General features: G+C 38.4%; 1 protein-coding gene and 1 non-coding gene across 3 annotated transcripts in view; both read left to right on the top strand.

The window, feature by feature from the left end:
• CDKAL1 (CDK5 regulatory subunit associated protein 1 like 1) overlaps window positions 1–15,786 on the top strand; it is a 636,289-nt gene that overhangs the window by 68,254 nt on the left and 552,249 nt on the right. The gene's annotated exons all lie outside the window — the stretch shown is intronic.
• TRNAG-GCC lies at window positions 11,564–11,646 on the top strand. Its single transcript has one exon. It is a non-coding gene; the product is annotated as a tRNA-Gly (tRNA).

Raw genomic sequence — 15,786 nt, 5'->3', positions numbered from 1 at the left:
TTGTCATGCCACCACAATGGAATGGTAATGGGTGCTTAATTTATTTTATTATTTTGGTTAAATTCAGTAATATTTAATGCTTATAATACAAATGTCCACATGCCCCATTCTTCAAAATGGAAAACCTGTATTTTGAATGCATTCAGCTGCTGTGCTCAAATCTTTTTCTTAGTCTGCATCGCTGGACTGGAGTTCTTGATTTGCTACAACGGTAAGATGGCAGCTCACATTGACATAATAGTGACATTCATAGTTGTGGTGAAAATAAAAAGCTGTGAGGGGTTTCTTACCACTGTTTAGAAAACAGTTTTATATTTAAAAAAACTGATGTTAATAAATACTTATGTAATGTGTAATCACTGTTTTTGTTTAAGTATTGTACACTAGAAATCTTTCCATGTAAGTAAAAAGTAGAAATGAGGACTAGTTAAAGAAGGGATTTCTGTAGAAAATGGAGGAGACTTGGAATGTATGTTGCTGATTGTATCAAAGAGCTAAAAATTTTCACAGGGATATGTGTTAAAATTTTAACTTTTCTGTAGTCTTTTGTGTTCTAAATGTGAACAGTTATTAATTGAACCAGTTTTAAATGCTATTCCTAGAGAATAGCAGAGCATTTTTGTTGAGAAACAACTTGTTGGTTCTTCACTTGAAGTTCTTTTTAGTGGTAATGGTATATCTTTTGTTACTTGTTAGAAAGATAGCAGAAGTTATTGAGGAAGAAGACTGTTCATTTAAATGATGAATAAAATGTTGGAATGGAGTAGAAGGAGTACTATAAAAATACAAAATTTCCCAAGAAGAGATTTTTATTTTCTGGTTGGTGTTAAGATTCTGTGAATGGAGAGAGCCAGCTGACGAATGCAGCTGCGCCACTGGAGCGCTGTAAGTGTAAACATGCCCTTAGAGAGACAAGGTGGGTGAGATAATATCTTTTATTGGACTAATTACTGTTGGTGAAAGAGACAAGTTTTGGACTTACCAGAGTTGTTCTTCAGGTGTAGGAAAGGTACTCATAGTGTTATAGCTAAATACAAGGTGGAACAGACTTTGTGGCATACGAGTCCGTTCAAGGTGAAGTGGGAGTTAACACTTCTGCAGTAGTAGGACAAAGGAGGGTTAGTGGGTTGCAGGTTGTTCTTATAAGCCATAAATCCAGTGTCTTTGAATCCATGAGTTTTAGTGTCTGACAAAATTATGAATTTAAAATCCCAGGCTCATTGTTCGCTGTTTTTGTCTTTTATCATTTTTCTGTGTGAGTGAATGCGGATAGGCATTGTTTGACAGGCATTAATATATTGAGCTAACATGATACTTTATGAAGTTACTGAAAATGAAACTGCTGTTTTTACACAGTTTATTAGCCTTTGGACTAAAAAGAAATTATGCTTTTAAAACACTGAGAAATGGATTGTTCTAGACCAGGGGTCGGCAACCTTTAGCACGTGGCTTGCCAGAGTAAGCACCCGGACGGGACGGGCTGGTTTGTTCACCTGCCGCGTCCACAGGTTCGGCTGATCGCAGCTCCCACTGGTCGCGGTTTGCCATTCCAGGCCAATAGGGGTGGCAGGAAGCGGCACGGGCCGAGGGATGTGCTGGCCGTCCTTCCCACAGCCCCCATTGGCCTGGGACAGCGAACCGCAGCCAGTGGGAGCTGTGATTGGCCGAACCTGCGGAAGCAGCAGGTAAACAAACCGGCTGGCCAGGGTACCAAAGGTTGCCGACCCCTGTCTAGACACAAGTTTGAAATACTAAATATTATCCTTAGTCATAAGTTAATGTGTTAAGCATATGGGCGAAGGATAATCAGAGCATCTGAACTTAGATTTGTGTATGGAGATGGGGGGAGGGGGTATTGAATTTCTCTTGCAAACCTCACTAGTATTACTGCATAGCTCAACATACGTCATGATTTCACATTGAAGAGGGAGAAAAGTTTTCATGGGACTTTCCTTTTCTTACAAAAGTAACAAATCAAAAATAAGAGAAATCTGAAAAAAGGCAAAGTGCTCAGCAAACCACTATGTTAACTCCATGAAAGGAACAGATTCCACAGTGGTTGTTCTTCAGACACTTAACAAGACAGATGTGAGGAAAAAAGCCTTTTCTTGAACTACAAAATTATGTAGACCTAAGTTATGTCGACGTACAGCCGCGCCAGTACTTAAATGGCTTTTGCGTGTCCACACTACAGCCCTTGTGTTGACGGTACGTTTCTTCGCTAGCAGTGCTAACATCGATGCAGAGAGCAGTGCACAGTGGGTAGCTATCCTTGCAGGCTGCCTTGCTGAGGGCTACAGAAAAAAAATAATTCCAAGTTGTTGGTGGCATTCACAGAGCAGTTGCAGATGGTGAAACGCCGGTTCTGGGCCCAAGTAGTGAGCACAGAGTAGTGGGATCGTATCTATTTGGAGTATTCAGCATACCACCCTAAAGCTAGTTGATTGCAGGCTCCTCCTAAAAATCAAACTGTTAACTGCTATGTTAACTATGTCAAAAGACATAATCCCGCATACGTGAATGGGTGTTGACAAGGAAAGAGAATCTATATGTACACTGCAGCAGTTTTGGGCAATTTTTAAAGTACACCGCTACCTCGATATAACGCCACCTGACATAACATGAATGTGGATATAACGCGGTAAAGCAGTGCTCCGGGAGGAGGTGGGCTGTGCACTCCGGTGGATTAAAGCAAATTCAGTATAACACGGTTTCACCTATAACGCGGTAAGATTCTTTGGCTCCCAAGGACACCGTTATATCAAGGTAGAGGTGTACAGTCAAGGGGGAAGGTATAACAAATATCAAGTATTAAAAAAGTGACAGAAAGTAGCATTGAGACACATATTTTAATATGGTTAAATGTGGAAGCAGCATCTTTTTAACAACTAATACCAAACTGGGGCAGATCACTCCAAAGCGCCTGACAAGGCTTTTCTCATTCAGTTCTCAGCTGGCACCAGTGACTCTAGATGTACAATAAACCTGAGAGTGTATGTGAAGACTGTGCTCCCTCTGCACAGTCAGGCCTGCCACTGGTCCCTCAGTGAAAGCCATCTGGTGGTAGGCGAGAGATGAGATCATGGGAGCTGCAAGCTGCTCCAGATATACATGTACCCCCTCACTCATGCCCTATGAGTGCCTGTTGACAATGCCCAAGCAACCCCACTAGATTTTCATGTGTTCATTTGGACCTTCCAAACCCACCAACCACACTGGAATTTACCAAAGTTGGGACATTTGTAATTTAACTCATCCCTTGTCAGCACCAGACTTCCTGAACACTGTGGGTGCATGGTGAGAAAACCCATATAGCAGTTCACCAGTTTTGTCACATTTTGGAGGGGGGGGGAGAGAGAGAAAACTCTGACCAGACCCCAAAACTTGTTGGTCAGCTGAACCCCCAGCACCTAACAGCGCAAGAATTTTGAAAGATTGAGTTGAGGTGTTTGTTAGTAATCCTGCATTTTGTAAATGGTATTTTTAATTCCTAAACACATTTAGTGTTTTTTCCTTCCAATATTAGCTCCGATAACATGTCCATTAAAATATACCAGCTAATGGGGGGGGGGGGAAGAAACGTGTTCAGAAATAACGTTGTGTTGTTAATCTTCATGGTTGGGAATTTGGAATCTTAGTGAGGACTAGCATTTTCTGTATAAACTAAATATTGTTTGGAAGTGGAGATTTCAATTTTGGAACTTGTGCTAATGTCTTCTATAATTCATGACAAAGGTCTTTTGAATCTACAGTTTTTATCAATTATGCGTTAAATAGATTATGCCACAGGATTTACTCCTTTCCAGAAAATGCCTTAGGCAGCTTAGCGGGGAGTCTCTCTTTAGCAATTCCACACAAAGGATTGTGTGGTTTTCATAAATATATAATAAATTAGCTTTCTTATTTGAAAAATGCCATTACTTAAATAACAAATCAGCCTTAGAGAGTTCATTTTTAGTGCAGCTTGTCTCAATAGTTCTTTAAGATCTTGGAGTAACTACATTTGAAGAAGGTTATAAAAATCAAGTAACAATTCTAATGTTATAGAAATTTCCCTCCTTTTCTTTTCTTTTTTCTTTTCTTTTTCTTTTCTTTTCTTTTCTTTTTCTTTTCTTTTCTGTCCACATTTCTTCAAGGCTGATGTCACTTTTGCTTTTCAATTGAACTGTCTAAATCTTGAACTCCTTTACTTAGAAGTGGTCAGACAACGACAGCATATAAGCTGCTGATGGAAATGTTGTATTGATGCCTTTTTAACAGCATGCCATCATATTTCTGACTAATACGTTGCCAATGCTGTTTAAAGCTCCCAAAGTTGTTGGACTGTGCAACAATTATAAATATCCATCCCCTGCACTTTTGGAAATGAGGCATTAATGGCTTTTTTGCTAGAGGGCTGCTTTCCTCCCTTGCATCACCACAGCCCAAATTGTTTTATAGATAAATAGCCAATATCCTTATTAATTTTCAGTTGAATAAATGTTAATTTAAATTACTAATGTTACTGGCTGTTAGAAGGAATTGCAGTGCCCTAGTGAGAAAAGCCAGCCACAAAATAATTCTATTGGATTGTTGTATTAAACACAGTTTAAATACCAAAGTGATTCATTGATTTTAAAACGTAGTTCTTTAATTCCAACCAGATATAAGCTCACATACATTGAATGTCTGTGTTTAATAACCCCAAGAATTACTCAGTAATTTATTGCTTTAATAAGACAGACTTTTATCCCCATAGCTCAATTTCAGGGAGAAACTACTTTATTTGGAACACACGACAGCTCCTAGTCTTACCTGTCTTTTTTTCCCCTTCAACAATCGTCAGTCTTGGGGATTGTTAGGTCCATATCTTGTATGCAGCAGAGGTTGCTCTTCAAAGTTAAAACACCTGAAATACAAAATAGTAATAACGAGAGCTTTTGCCCCCCCACTGGTTGAAATAGTCATGATACACTTTTGATGTAGCTTGATTTAGGAAAATAAATATTTGGAATATAAATCTGCAGCTGTCTACAGTATGACTTGTCATCTGTCAGCAGCAAATATCTTCTGATGTAGCACAAAGGGGTTTAGGAAAATGAATGTTTTGGTTTTTAACTTGGTATTACTATATGCCAGTGCTAGGAGCCTGGGTAATAAACAAGAGGAATCGGAATTGCTCATTTATGAGCATACATTCAATCTATGGTTGGTATTATTGAAACCTAGTGGGATGATTTACACTATTGGAATGTTAAAATCAATAGTTATCAGCTATTTAGGTAGGATCAAGTGGACATATGGGGAGGAGGAGCAGCACTTTGTCAAAAATGGCATTATTTGTTTCCGAGTCACTGATAACAAGGAAGAACATTATCTTGAATGCTTATGGGTCAGAGTCCTAACAAATAAAGCACAAGATGGGGTATTAGCTGGTGTCTGCCATCGACCATCAAATCATGCCAGGGAAGAGAATGATCACCTCCTTACACACTTATCTATAATGTGTGTGTGTGTGTGGGGGGGAAACTGCATGGTCATAGGAGACCAGTTTGAGGGACATGCTGAAGGTCTCATGCTGCCAATACGAAAACATTCTTGGAATTTCAAAACTTTATAGATAACAATATCTTAACTCAAAAAGTGTTGAAGTCAACACAGGAATTCTTTATTAGACTTCGCCTTAACGGATAAAGAGGAACTGATAACAGAACTAAAAATTAATGATAGTTTAGGTACAAGTGATCATGACTTGATCACATTTATAATGTTTGTGCAAACAGAATAAAGTCCAGACCAGTAATATATATATATATATAGTTGGTGCTTTAATAGGGCCAATTTCACAAAAGTGAGAATAATTGAGTCAGATCAGCCAGGAGGAAGAATTTAATCTGGAAAATGTGATTGGTAATTGGGAATAATTTAAGAACACCTTTCTAGTGTCCTCAAAAGCCGCAATCCCATGATTGAGAAAGAAGGCCATATTAGTTTAAAAAAAGACCTGGTTTAGAGAATGAAGGCAGCTAGAAAAAATAATAAAAAAATAACAAATGGAAGAAAGGGGAGGTCGATAGCAATGAATATTAATTAGAAATTGGGAATTTTAGAAATTGATAAGAGAAGCAAAGGGCTACAAAGAGTAATCTATGACCAGCAGAGTTAAGGAGAGTAAGGAGTTTTTTAAGTGTATTGGGAACAAAAATAATCCTGACAATGGTATTGGTCTACTACTAGAGGGAAATGATAGAATTATCAATAATAATGCAGAAAAGGCAGAACTGTTCATTAAATATCTGCTCTGTGTTTGGGGGAAAAATGGATGATATTGTCTCATCATATGTTGATAATTCTTTGCATTTCACGAGTATCTCTAAAGGTTGTTAAACAGCAGCTACCTAAATTAGACAGTTTTAAATCAACAGGTCCAGATAAGTTTATTCCAAGAGTTGTAAAAGAGCTGGGTGAAGTGTTCGCTGGACCATTAATATTGATTTTCAGTAAGTCTTGGAGCACTAGGGAAGTTCCGGAAGACTGGAAGAAAGCTAATATTATACCTTAGTGGCTGTCCCACAGAAGTTGAGAGACCTGATATTGCTAATTCACTAACTCAAGTGGTAGAGACCTGTATTTTTGGAATAGAAGGGGACTAGTATTGGCTCTCCAAGTAGTGTGTGATTTATCTTGTAATTATATCTTTACAAATCAAATTTATTACATCCTCTTACTATTCTTAGTCATTTTAGCAGTATCTCATTCTGGTTTATCAGTGTATTATTTTAATACATAGGCCACAGTAGTTTATGAATTGTCAGTCATGCCTCTCTACCTTATCAAACTAAAAGGCAAATTCTTATACCGGTATGCTTAACGTAGGGCCCTTTATATTCAAACAATACCTTTAAACCAGAAATTCTTCTTAAAATGGCTTTGAAAAGTCTACATTATTCTAAATTTATTTACTCCTTATGTACTAGTATTGAGGCTGTAGCAAATGTTTGTGGTTGACATTGTTGAGAAATGCTTTGTAATTAAAACGCTAACATAATCTTATTGTGGCATGAATGGTATTGTTAAAATAGGCATAATAAACGTTAGATTATTCTATCTAATCAGAAGCTTTTGTTCATAAAATGCAAAGAAATCAGTTTAGCATGCTTCTCACTTGAGAAAATGCTTATGGTTTAATTTCCTTGTCAGTGTTCTAAGTGTTTACAACAAGAAAAGATAAGTTGATCTTTATTGTATATTTTTAACCAATTTGCTGTGCTCATTATGAAACATTCAATAAGCTTGTGAGATGTTAAAATTTCGTTGGAGAAAGAAATGGACTTTGTTCTAAGGAAGAAAATACCCACCCTTGTAACACTCTCACACACAAATATAGTATATTTTGGTTTATGATTCATAATTTTCTTTTTAGGTTGATTTCAGTTTAACTTTGCTTCTATTTTAATGATTTAGAAGGGCTCGCAGCAAAGCTGTGTGGAGAAAGGAAATTCCATTTCATGGAGGATTTTGAGATTTCCAAATTTTGCTTTCATTCTAATTAGGAATTAAACACACAATTTGTTTACTTCTCTGCAAAATTTATTTTGGGTAGATCAAAATGTTTTGCTTTGATTTAGACTTTAAAAAAACTGTATAATATAATACAATTTTTTTTAAAAAAAGTAATTTCTAAAGAAAAGAATAAAAAATGTTTAATTCTGAACATGTCAAAATGGAACGTTTCAACTCTATGAGAATTCCCCCCGCCCCCCTTCTTCAAAATGGATTTTCAGCAACATCAACACAATTTCACAAAGCATTTAGATCTTGACAGAACTGCATTCTCTGGTAGAAAATGGTTTTGTCAAAGTTTTTCTGAATATCTCTAGTATCAAACCACATTGATATACATTGATACAGAACTTGTTAATAAAACATATAAAGAATAGAATATAGTTTGGCTTTATAAAGTACCCTTTTTTCTTTAGACTTCCCTAAAGTACATTGTTTTGTAGAGCAGGTTTATAAATTAGTACTGGAGTGAGGCAAATTAAGTGGAGCTATTGCATACATATTGCATACAGTAAATTGTATGCAGTCTGGGATCCTAATTTTGCCATGTTATCCGCTAATGGGAACTCTTACACATGGATGGCATACCTTTTGAAGCTCATTGGCATGCCAAATAAGTGAATGGGTGGATCTTCATTTTCAATTCTTGTTGCAAGATTGGGATATAGGATATTAGAATTTGACCATTGAGGGAGGCAGTTACACCGTAAACTAAACTTATGTCTACTCCTTAAAAAGTGATAGGAGATTTCTAATTTCCATTTTGCCAGTCACCAGATGCCAAAAGAAGGATACTTCTGTTTGATGCTTAGTCTGAATGGCAAAACCTTCAGCAGTGGTGTCAGCCTTGTTGCTGAATGAATGGAAGTGGGATATGAATCTATGAATAGCTATTTCAGATATTTACTGTTGTATGCAGAGCTACCTATGATCTCAAGGGATGGGAACTTGTTTTTCTTAGCTTAGTTTTCCAAAAATGTGTGGCGTTTTTAACGTTACTAATACAGCATCTTCTGTTTGAGGATTTTCAGATCCTCAGGGTCATCCTTTGCTAGAATGATTCACAGCAATATTGGTGATTTAGCTCAAATATGGGTCAATTTACCCAGTGTTAGTCAAAGTTCTTTTGCCTCTTTGTGAGGTAAAGGAAGCTGCAGTCTGCTGAGAATCTGTGAGGCAGCTGCCTACAAGTGAGTCCTTGTTCCTTTATACAGCAGTAAACTTACCTTGGATCATCAACTATGCTGTGTTTGGAAGGTGGTTTGAATATAGCAGTTAACTAAATTTTAATTTCCTTCAGTCTTGGCTCTGACTTACTGCTTGTAAATGCTACAGTATTTTAGTCCAGATTGCTGGAAGAGAATGAGCAGTGAGAGTTTTCCTACCTCTAAAATGGATTTCTGTGATTTGGATACAACAATCTTATTGGTAACACAAATAAATTGTTTTTAATTCTGATTCTGAATACATTTCTAGTTTTACTTCTGGGGAATGCTCTACCAGGCTTGCATACTACTCTAGGAATTTTAGTTGGGGTAATCAACTGACTTGTCTCTTTGAATGATAGTGATTTACCAGTGACCCCGGGAGAGTGGTAGGCTTACTAGGGTATTTCTGCACAGCAAAATAAGACCCATGGCAGTGAGTTTCAGGCCCCGGGTCAACTGACTCAGGCTTGTGGGGCTCATGGTGCGGAGCTAAAATTAGCAGCATAGATGTTCAGGCTTGGGCTGGAGCCTGGGTTCTGAAACCTAGTGAGGTGGGGCTCTCAGAGCCTGGCTTTCAGCATGAGCCTGAACTTCTACACCAGCGGTCCCCAATGTGGTGCCCACGGGCACCATGGCGCCCGCTGGGGCATTTATGTGCGCTTGCTTAGTGCCCAGTAGGGGAGAGAAGCTGGGGCCCTGTGCCTGCTGAGGACAGAGAACTCTGGGGCTGCAGGCGCCGGCGTTCTCTGTCCCTGGCAGTTGCGGGGCTGCAGCTTCTCTCCGGCCTCTCCGGGGCTGCAGGCTGTGGGCGCCAGTGTTCTCTGTCCCTGCGGCTTCTCTCTGGCTTTGAAGCTGGAGGGAAGCCGCGGCCCCTCCACTGCCGGGGACAGAGAACTCCGGGGCTGCAGGCTGCGGGGGCCGGTGTTCTCAGTCCCTGGCAGGCACGGGGCCGCGGCTTAAGCCAGAGAGAAGCTGCGGCCCCGCGCCTGCTGGGGACAGAGCACTCCGGGGCTGCAGGCTTCATTCTATGTTAAAGTAAGAATAAAAAATTTGGACCAGCAGTTCAACAATGTTTTACTTTTTTTAAATATATAAGATGAAAACTGTTTATGATATTTATTTTGTAAAAACTCCTTAATTTTTCTTATAGGTAGATAATAAAGAGCAAATTCACATGGTAAGGTGAAAGAGTAATTACCGAATAATTTAATTAATACCTTTTAACATATAAATTTCCCCTTTTTATCTTATGGATTCATATATTATGTAATATTAAATATGATGTTTTTCGTATTATTTAATGTACAAATACAAAATAAGCCTTGAAAAATTGTTGGCGCCCGCCACACTTTCTGAAAACATGAATGTGCTACTGGCCACAAAAAGGTTGGGGACCACTGTTCTACACTGATATTTTTAGCTCCATAGCATGAGCCCCAGAAGCCTGAGTCAGTTGAACCGAGCTTAGAGACTCACTGCCATGTTTTTTTGCCTATGTAGACGTTTCAAACCCTTAGTTTGAATTGTTGGAGCTGAATAGCAGAGAAACCATTTTAGATATACAGTAGGAAAAGGCTTCTCTCTCTCTCTCTCTCTCTCTCTCTCATTACAGCTTTTTTGTTCAAATCAGGCACCAAGAAGCAATTTTTTCTCATTCCATGATTGACATAATCTGAAATCCTTAGAGGGCCTGATAGTACTAATATTGCTCTAAAAGTACATTAAAGATATTTTCTGTCATAACTTTTTGATAATGCTGTTTAGACTGTAAGCTGTTTGGGATGGAGTCAGCTTTCATTGTGTGTATATGTACGGTACCTAGCACAGTGAGACCTCACTTCCTGTTTGGACTCCCCCTAGGTGTTACCACAATATAAATAATATGTTGAAAAATTTTAATTGTTCTTTAGATTGTTCTGGAATGGTGGCTTGGATTTTAAATGGAGTTTTTAAATATTTTCTGTTTTTTAAAAATATCAGTAAATTTCCAGTGCAACAATTAAAACAACAAATATCTTAATCTATATCCTGGATATTGATTTAAAAAAAAAAAGCCTGACAAGTGTTCCTCTTACAGCAATAATTAATACATCATGTAAAACAAAAGTGTGCACATTTAGCACACTTGATAATAAACTCTGCTCACCTCCAGTCTATTTTGTGACACTATGCAATTGTAACAGAAGGAAAAGCATTAAAAGATGATTGTATACTTGTAAATTCCAGTGCTTTTGACAATAGCAGCTCTGAAATACAATGAAAATGACACAGGATGCAAGAGAGCCTTTGAGCCATAGATTATAACACAGCTAAGTATCAAGTTCTTTTTCGAGTAGTGTCCCTATGGGTGGTCCACTGTAAGTGCGGTAGTGTCCCTGGGATTGGAGATCTTTGGTAGCAGTGCCCGTTGGACAGCACATGCGCTCATCCCCGTCTCTCACTGTGAGCGGCAACTGTATAGTACAGTGCAGTCCAACTGTCCTCAGTTCTTTCTCAACCGCCCTTGGTCTGGGATGGGAATGGAATCCTTTGCAGAGTCCTGCATATGCCTTTATTACCCTTAGTAATACAAAGTTTTTGTTACTATTCTTAGTAGCCGTTTCCTTTCGTTTTTCTTCCCTTTACCCACTAAACAAAAACAAAACATTTTTTTCTTTTACTCTTTCCTCCCTATTCAAAGAAGAGAAGATTACTCACCATGTTCAGTAACTGATGATCTTCAAGATGTGTCCTCCTCTGGGTGCTTCTCCTCCCCTCTGCTTCAGAGTCTATCCATTAATTCTGCAGTAGAGAAGGATGTCGAAGAAAAACTCAGTTCATTGGTGGTTCAGTGGTAGAATTCTCGCCTGCCATGCGAGAGGTCCCGGGTTCAAATCCCGGACGAGCCCCCAAATTGTCGAAGAAAAACTCAGGTCTCGCTTTTTGTTTGGGTGCAGCAAAATCAAATACTTTATTATTTCTCCAGTAATTACAATGGAGGGAGAGAGTGCCATAGGACACAGGGTCGCCCCAGTCCTGGACAGGTCTCTCAACTGGTAAACAATTACATCAAGCCTTTATACCTTTGTTACAGACAATTTCTAGCAATCATGGAGACAGTAAAAAGCAACAGATACATTTTGTTTATACATAGCAGAAAGGCTTATCTTATTTGTCTCACTCCTAAGAAAAGCAAGCCTGCATTTTGGTTAGTGATTGCAAGGTCGTAATAACTTTGTACACAGTTCTTGTCCTGTCGCCTCGCACTATCTTTGCTCCTATAAGTCTCACGTCATTAGGGTTACAGTATGGCTTGACTCTTGCTAACTGACTGACACGCATTAAAATCCCCTTCAAATCCTTATTGAAGCTTTCCCTGCTTCCACAAGGAACTGTGTGGTTGGACTGCACAGCATTATGTAGATGCCATTCTCAGCATGAGATGGGGAGGAGTGCATGTGCTCTCCAACGGGCACTGCTACCAAAGATCTCTGGTCCCAAGCGCAGAGGCGCTACCACACCTACTACGGAGCACCACTGGGGGGGACAGTTCTCGAAGAACTTCAGTTACTGCACATGATTAGGAACCTTCTCTTTTGTTTAGAAACTTTACAGTCTAATGGATTTTTCCAGAGGGTAATAGTGGCTTCTGCACTGAAACTTCACTTTGCTGTACTTCACATTAGGTTTTATGGTCTTTACACCAGGGGCTAAAAGTAGGTCATCATTTTAAAAACAGCAGTATACTTGCATCCTACATTATTTATAGTTTCATAGAACTGCATGCATGACACGCCTCGGCAAAACAAAAGTCAGTAATGATGGATAACTAATGTTATGAAAGCAGACAAATGTAAAATGAAGTTGAAATGTGTAAAGAAAACTGCCTAATAGAAAATGCATAATGCTTTTACTTTAAAATTTCTTTTGAGAACACTTGAGTTAAATGTGCCTAAACTGTTCTAAATGATTTTAGATTTTATTGATCAGCAATTTTACACCAAACTTAGTACGCTTTTCCCTCCTAGACACTGTCACATGCCTTCTCAATTTTTTAAATTAATTTAGTAACATTGGGAGGCAACAGCATTATCCCTATGAGGTAGATTAAATTTTACTGGTAAGTACAGAAATTCTTGTGTCTTTCTGCTTCTAACATAGTTAGCTATAAAATGCTACATAATGCTGTAGTAAAGTACCTCTGTTTTGAAACTGGTACAGAACTTAACTGTCCCCATACTTCTCTCATTTTATTACACAGAATACTATATACTGCTTCTACTAAAGAGAGAACATGGAAATGGGGCAGTAGTACAACTACTTCCTTAAAAAAAAAACCTTTGTATATTAAAAACAGAAAAGAAAAAAACATCAACCTTGCTCTTTATTTGAAAATAGTCCTACTTTCATGGAAGGATTTTTAAGTTTGACAGGAACCACCCATTCTAATTGTTTGTCTGACCCATCCTATGCAAACTTAGGTTCATATGCAAACATTCAGTGCTATATACAAATGTGATCTTCTGTATTTTTTATTTCATGTGCTTTTCAAAGCATTTTTATGTATGATTTGCATAATAACTTGGCTTACCTCGCATTTTGTATTGTCGAGTTCAGATGTTATGGATATGAAAAAGATTACACTGTGAACAAATTGAAAAGATTCTGTGAAAGCCAGTGTTTCCAGATTAAACTCTTTTACAGATATTTACATGCAGTTTGCATATTGAATTTATTCATACACTTATTAACCCCACACTGTATTTGCAGTTAAGAAATTTGCATGAAGTTTGCTTTTTCTCATAGTGAAAAGAGCTTTATCTATACAAAGCTCAACATGTGAACTCCTTTTATTCCTTATCAGTGATTGGTGAGAAAGCAATTAGAAAAGTAGAATAAAAATTATCAGCACTTTTTTTTTCTTGTATTATAATAAATGGATAAGGTTCAAAAAGGAAATAAAAGCATTAAATATTTCTGACAGTATGACCTTTCCATAACACATGTGCATGATGGATGGCATGTTTCCAAATTTAATGTAACATCTATACCCTACAAATGACTTTAACTTTGAAGCTTATTCTTGGTGGCAGAGGCAGAAGAGAGGCATAGGGCATGCACTTTTTCCCCGTCAGTTCTTCTGCAAAGTATATATTTTTCATTGTGGAGGAAATGTTTTGCCTCATTGTGATATGTGTGGGTGGGGGGGGGCAGGTTGTGTCGTGTCTCCCCCCTCCCCCCCAGTGCATTAATTTGTTGCTATTTATAGGGATTCTGTTTCACCATCTGGTGCCAGGGATACCATGGGCTGTTTGGCTTGGATTTATTCCTGACAATTATTTGCCATTTCTTTCCCAACTATTTATTAATGTATCTTACTGAATGTTTTTCTTTTGAAAGTGCTGCATATATTCATTATTGTCTCATGTCTTTACTCAGATGATTATTTACCTCTGCGGCTAGTTGATAAAATCCTGCACTTTTTCAGAAGCTATTGTACTCAGAGCTTCACTGTTCTGTGGATACTAAGGCATTGTCTGCACTAGAGAAACTTATGGAGCTAAGAACAATGTGGCTTAACAGCTTGCTTGTAAAACCCTCACATCCATCTAAGGCTACGGACAGAGTGACTGCAAAATGTTTTGTTAGTAGCTGGACCAAAACTGTGGAACTATGGAACTTGCTCCCAGAACTGATTTTGCCATATTCAGAGTTAAATGCAAAGCACCTCTTCACCAACAATAGTACCCTCACTCTCAAAGGTTACATATTTATAGACAAAAACTGTTAAGATGATGCTAAGGCTGAGCGTATATATCAGTCATGTAGGATAAACTATACTACAGGGTTCCAAAACCAAGAATTATAAACCCAGGAAACTCATGAGTTACTCAGGTTGTATATGCAGCAAAGAGTCCTGTGGCACCTTATAGTCTAACAGTCTATAAGGTGCCACAGGACTCTTTGCTGCTTTTACAGATCCAGACTAACACGGCTACCCCTCTGATACTTGTCAGGTTGTATATGTAGTAAAAACTGATCCTTGGAAAATACCATTTAGAACATAAGAATGGCCATATTGGGTCAGATTGATGGTCCTTCTAGCCCAGAATCCTGTCTTCTGGCAGTGGCTGGTGCCAGATGCTTCAGAGGGAATGAACAGAACAGGGCAATTATCGAGTGATCCCTCCCCTATGGTCCAGGCCCAGTTTCTGCAGTCAAAAGTTTAGGGGGCACATTAGAGCCTGGGGTGGCATCCTTGACCATCTTGTCTAATAGTGATCGATGGACCTATCCTGGATGAACTTACCTACTTTACGGGTAAAATAAACCAACTCTTTTCAACATGGAGGCTTCTACTTATGTGACTCACTTTAGTCTCTGCTGAGGTGGTCTGCAGGGCAAGATTAGCTGCTGCTGCTATGTCATGAGAATGGGGCTAAAGGCATGCTGTGATCGATGAAGTGGCCTGTGTTCAAAATGATTATTGTTTTTGATGTTGGTTTCAGATTTCCTTAGTTGAACTAGGTACAGTTTGACGTTCCGGTTTCACAAGAACAATGAGCAGTGTTTCTAAGCTTGAGTTTTGCCTATTGTTTGCATTTTGCATTTGAAACAAACTGCTGGAGTTTACAGAACTAAGGGCCAAAAGTGTCTGTGATGCCTTACCCTAACACTTTCACTAGATGTGCCTGTCTTATTGTGCACTAAGGGTATTTCATTTATAGGTTAAGGTGGCTAACAAACAAAAATGAGACCTTTTTGTTGACTTTTTTTGATGTCACAAGGCTCAACATCAAACATTCAAAATAGATCTGGTGATTATACAGACTCAACAAGAAAAAAATATTATTTTTCCCTCTGGTATGTCTTGAGGGAAACTGTCTTGAAACCTTATTCTAAGGCAGATAAGCTAAAATAGGCATTTCTACCTGGAAAATATATTTTGTAACCCACATTTCTAAAGACTATTTCAAATAATGGTGTTGAAATTCATTTTTAGATGTGTGGCAAGTACCATTTTAAAGTGTTCAGGGAGGATTCTGAAGGGTAACAA

The sequence above is a fragment of the Mauremys mutica genome, chromosome 2 (genome assembly GCF_020497125.1).
Source record: "Mauremys mutica isolate MM-2020 ecotype Southern chromosome 2, ASM2049712v1, whole genome shotgun sequence".
Classification (NCBI taxonomy): Eukaryota; Metazoa; Chordata; order Testudines; family Geoemydidae; genus Mauremys; species Mauremys mutica.
This window is presented reverse-complemented; position numbering and strand designations above follow the sequence as displayed.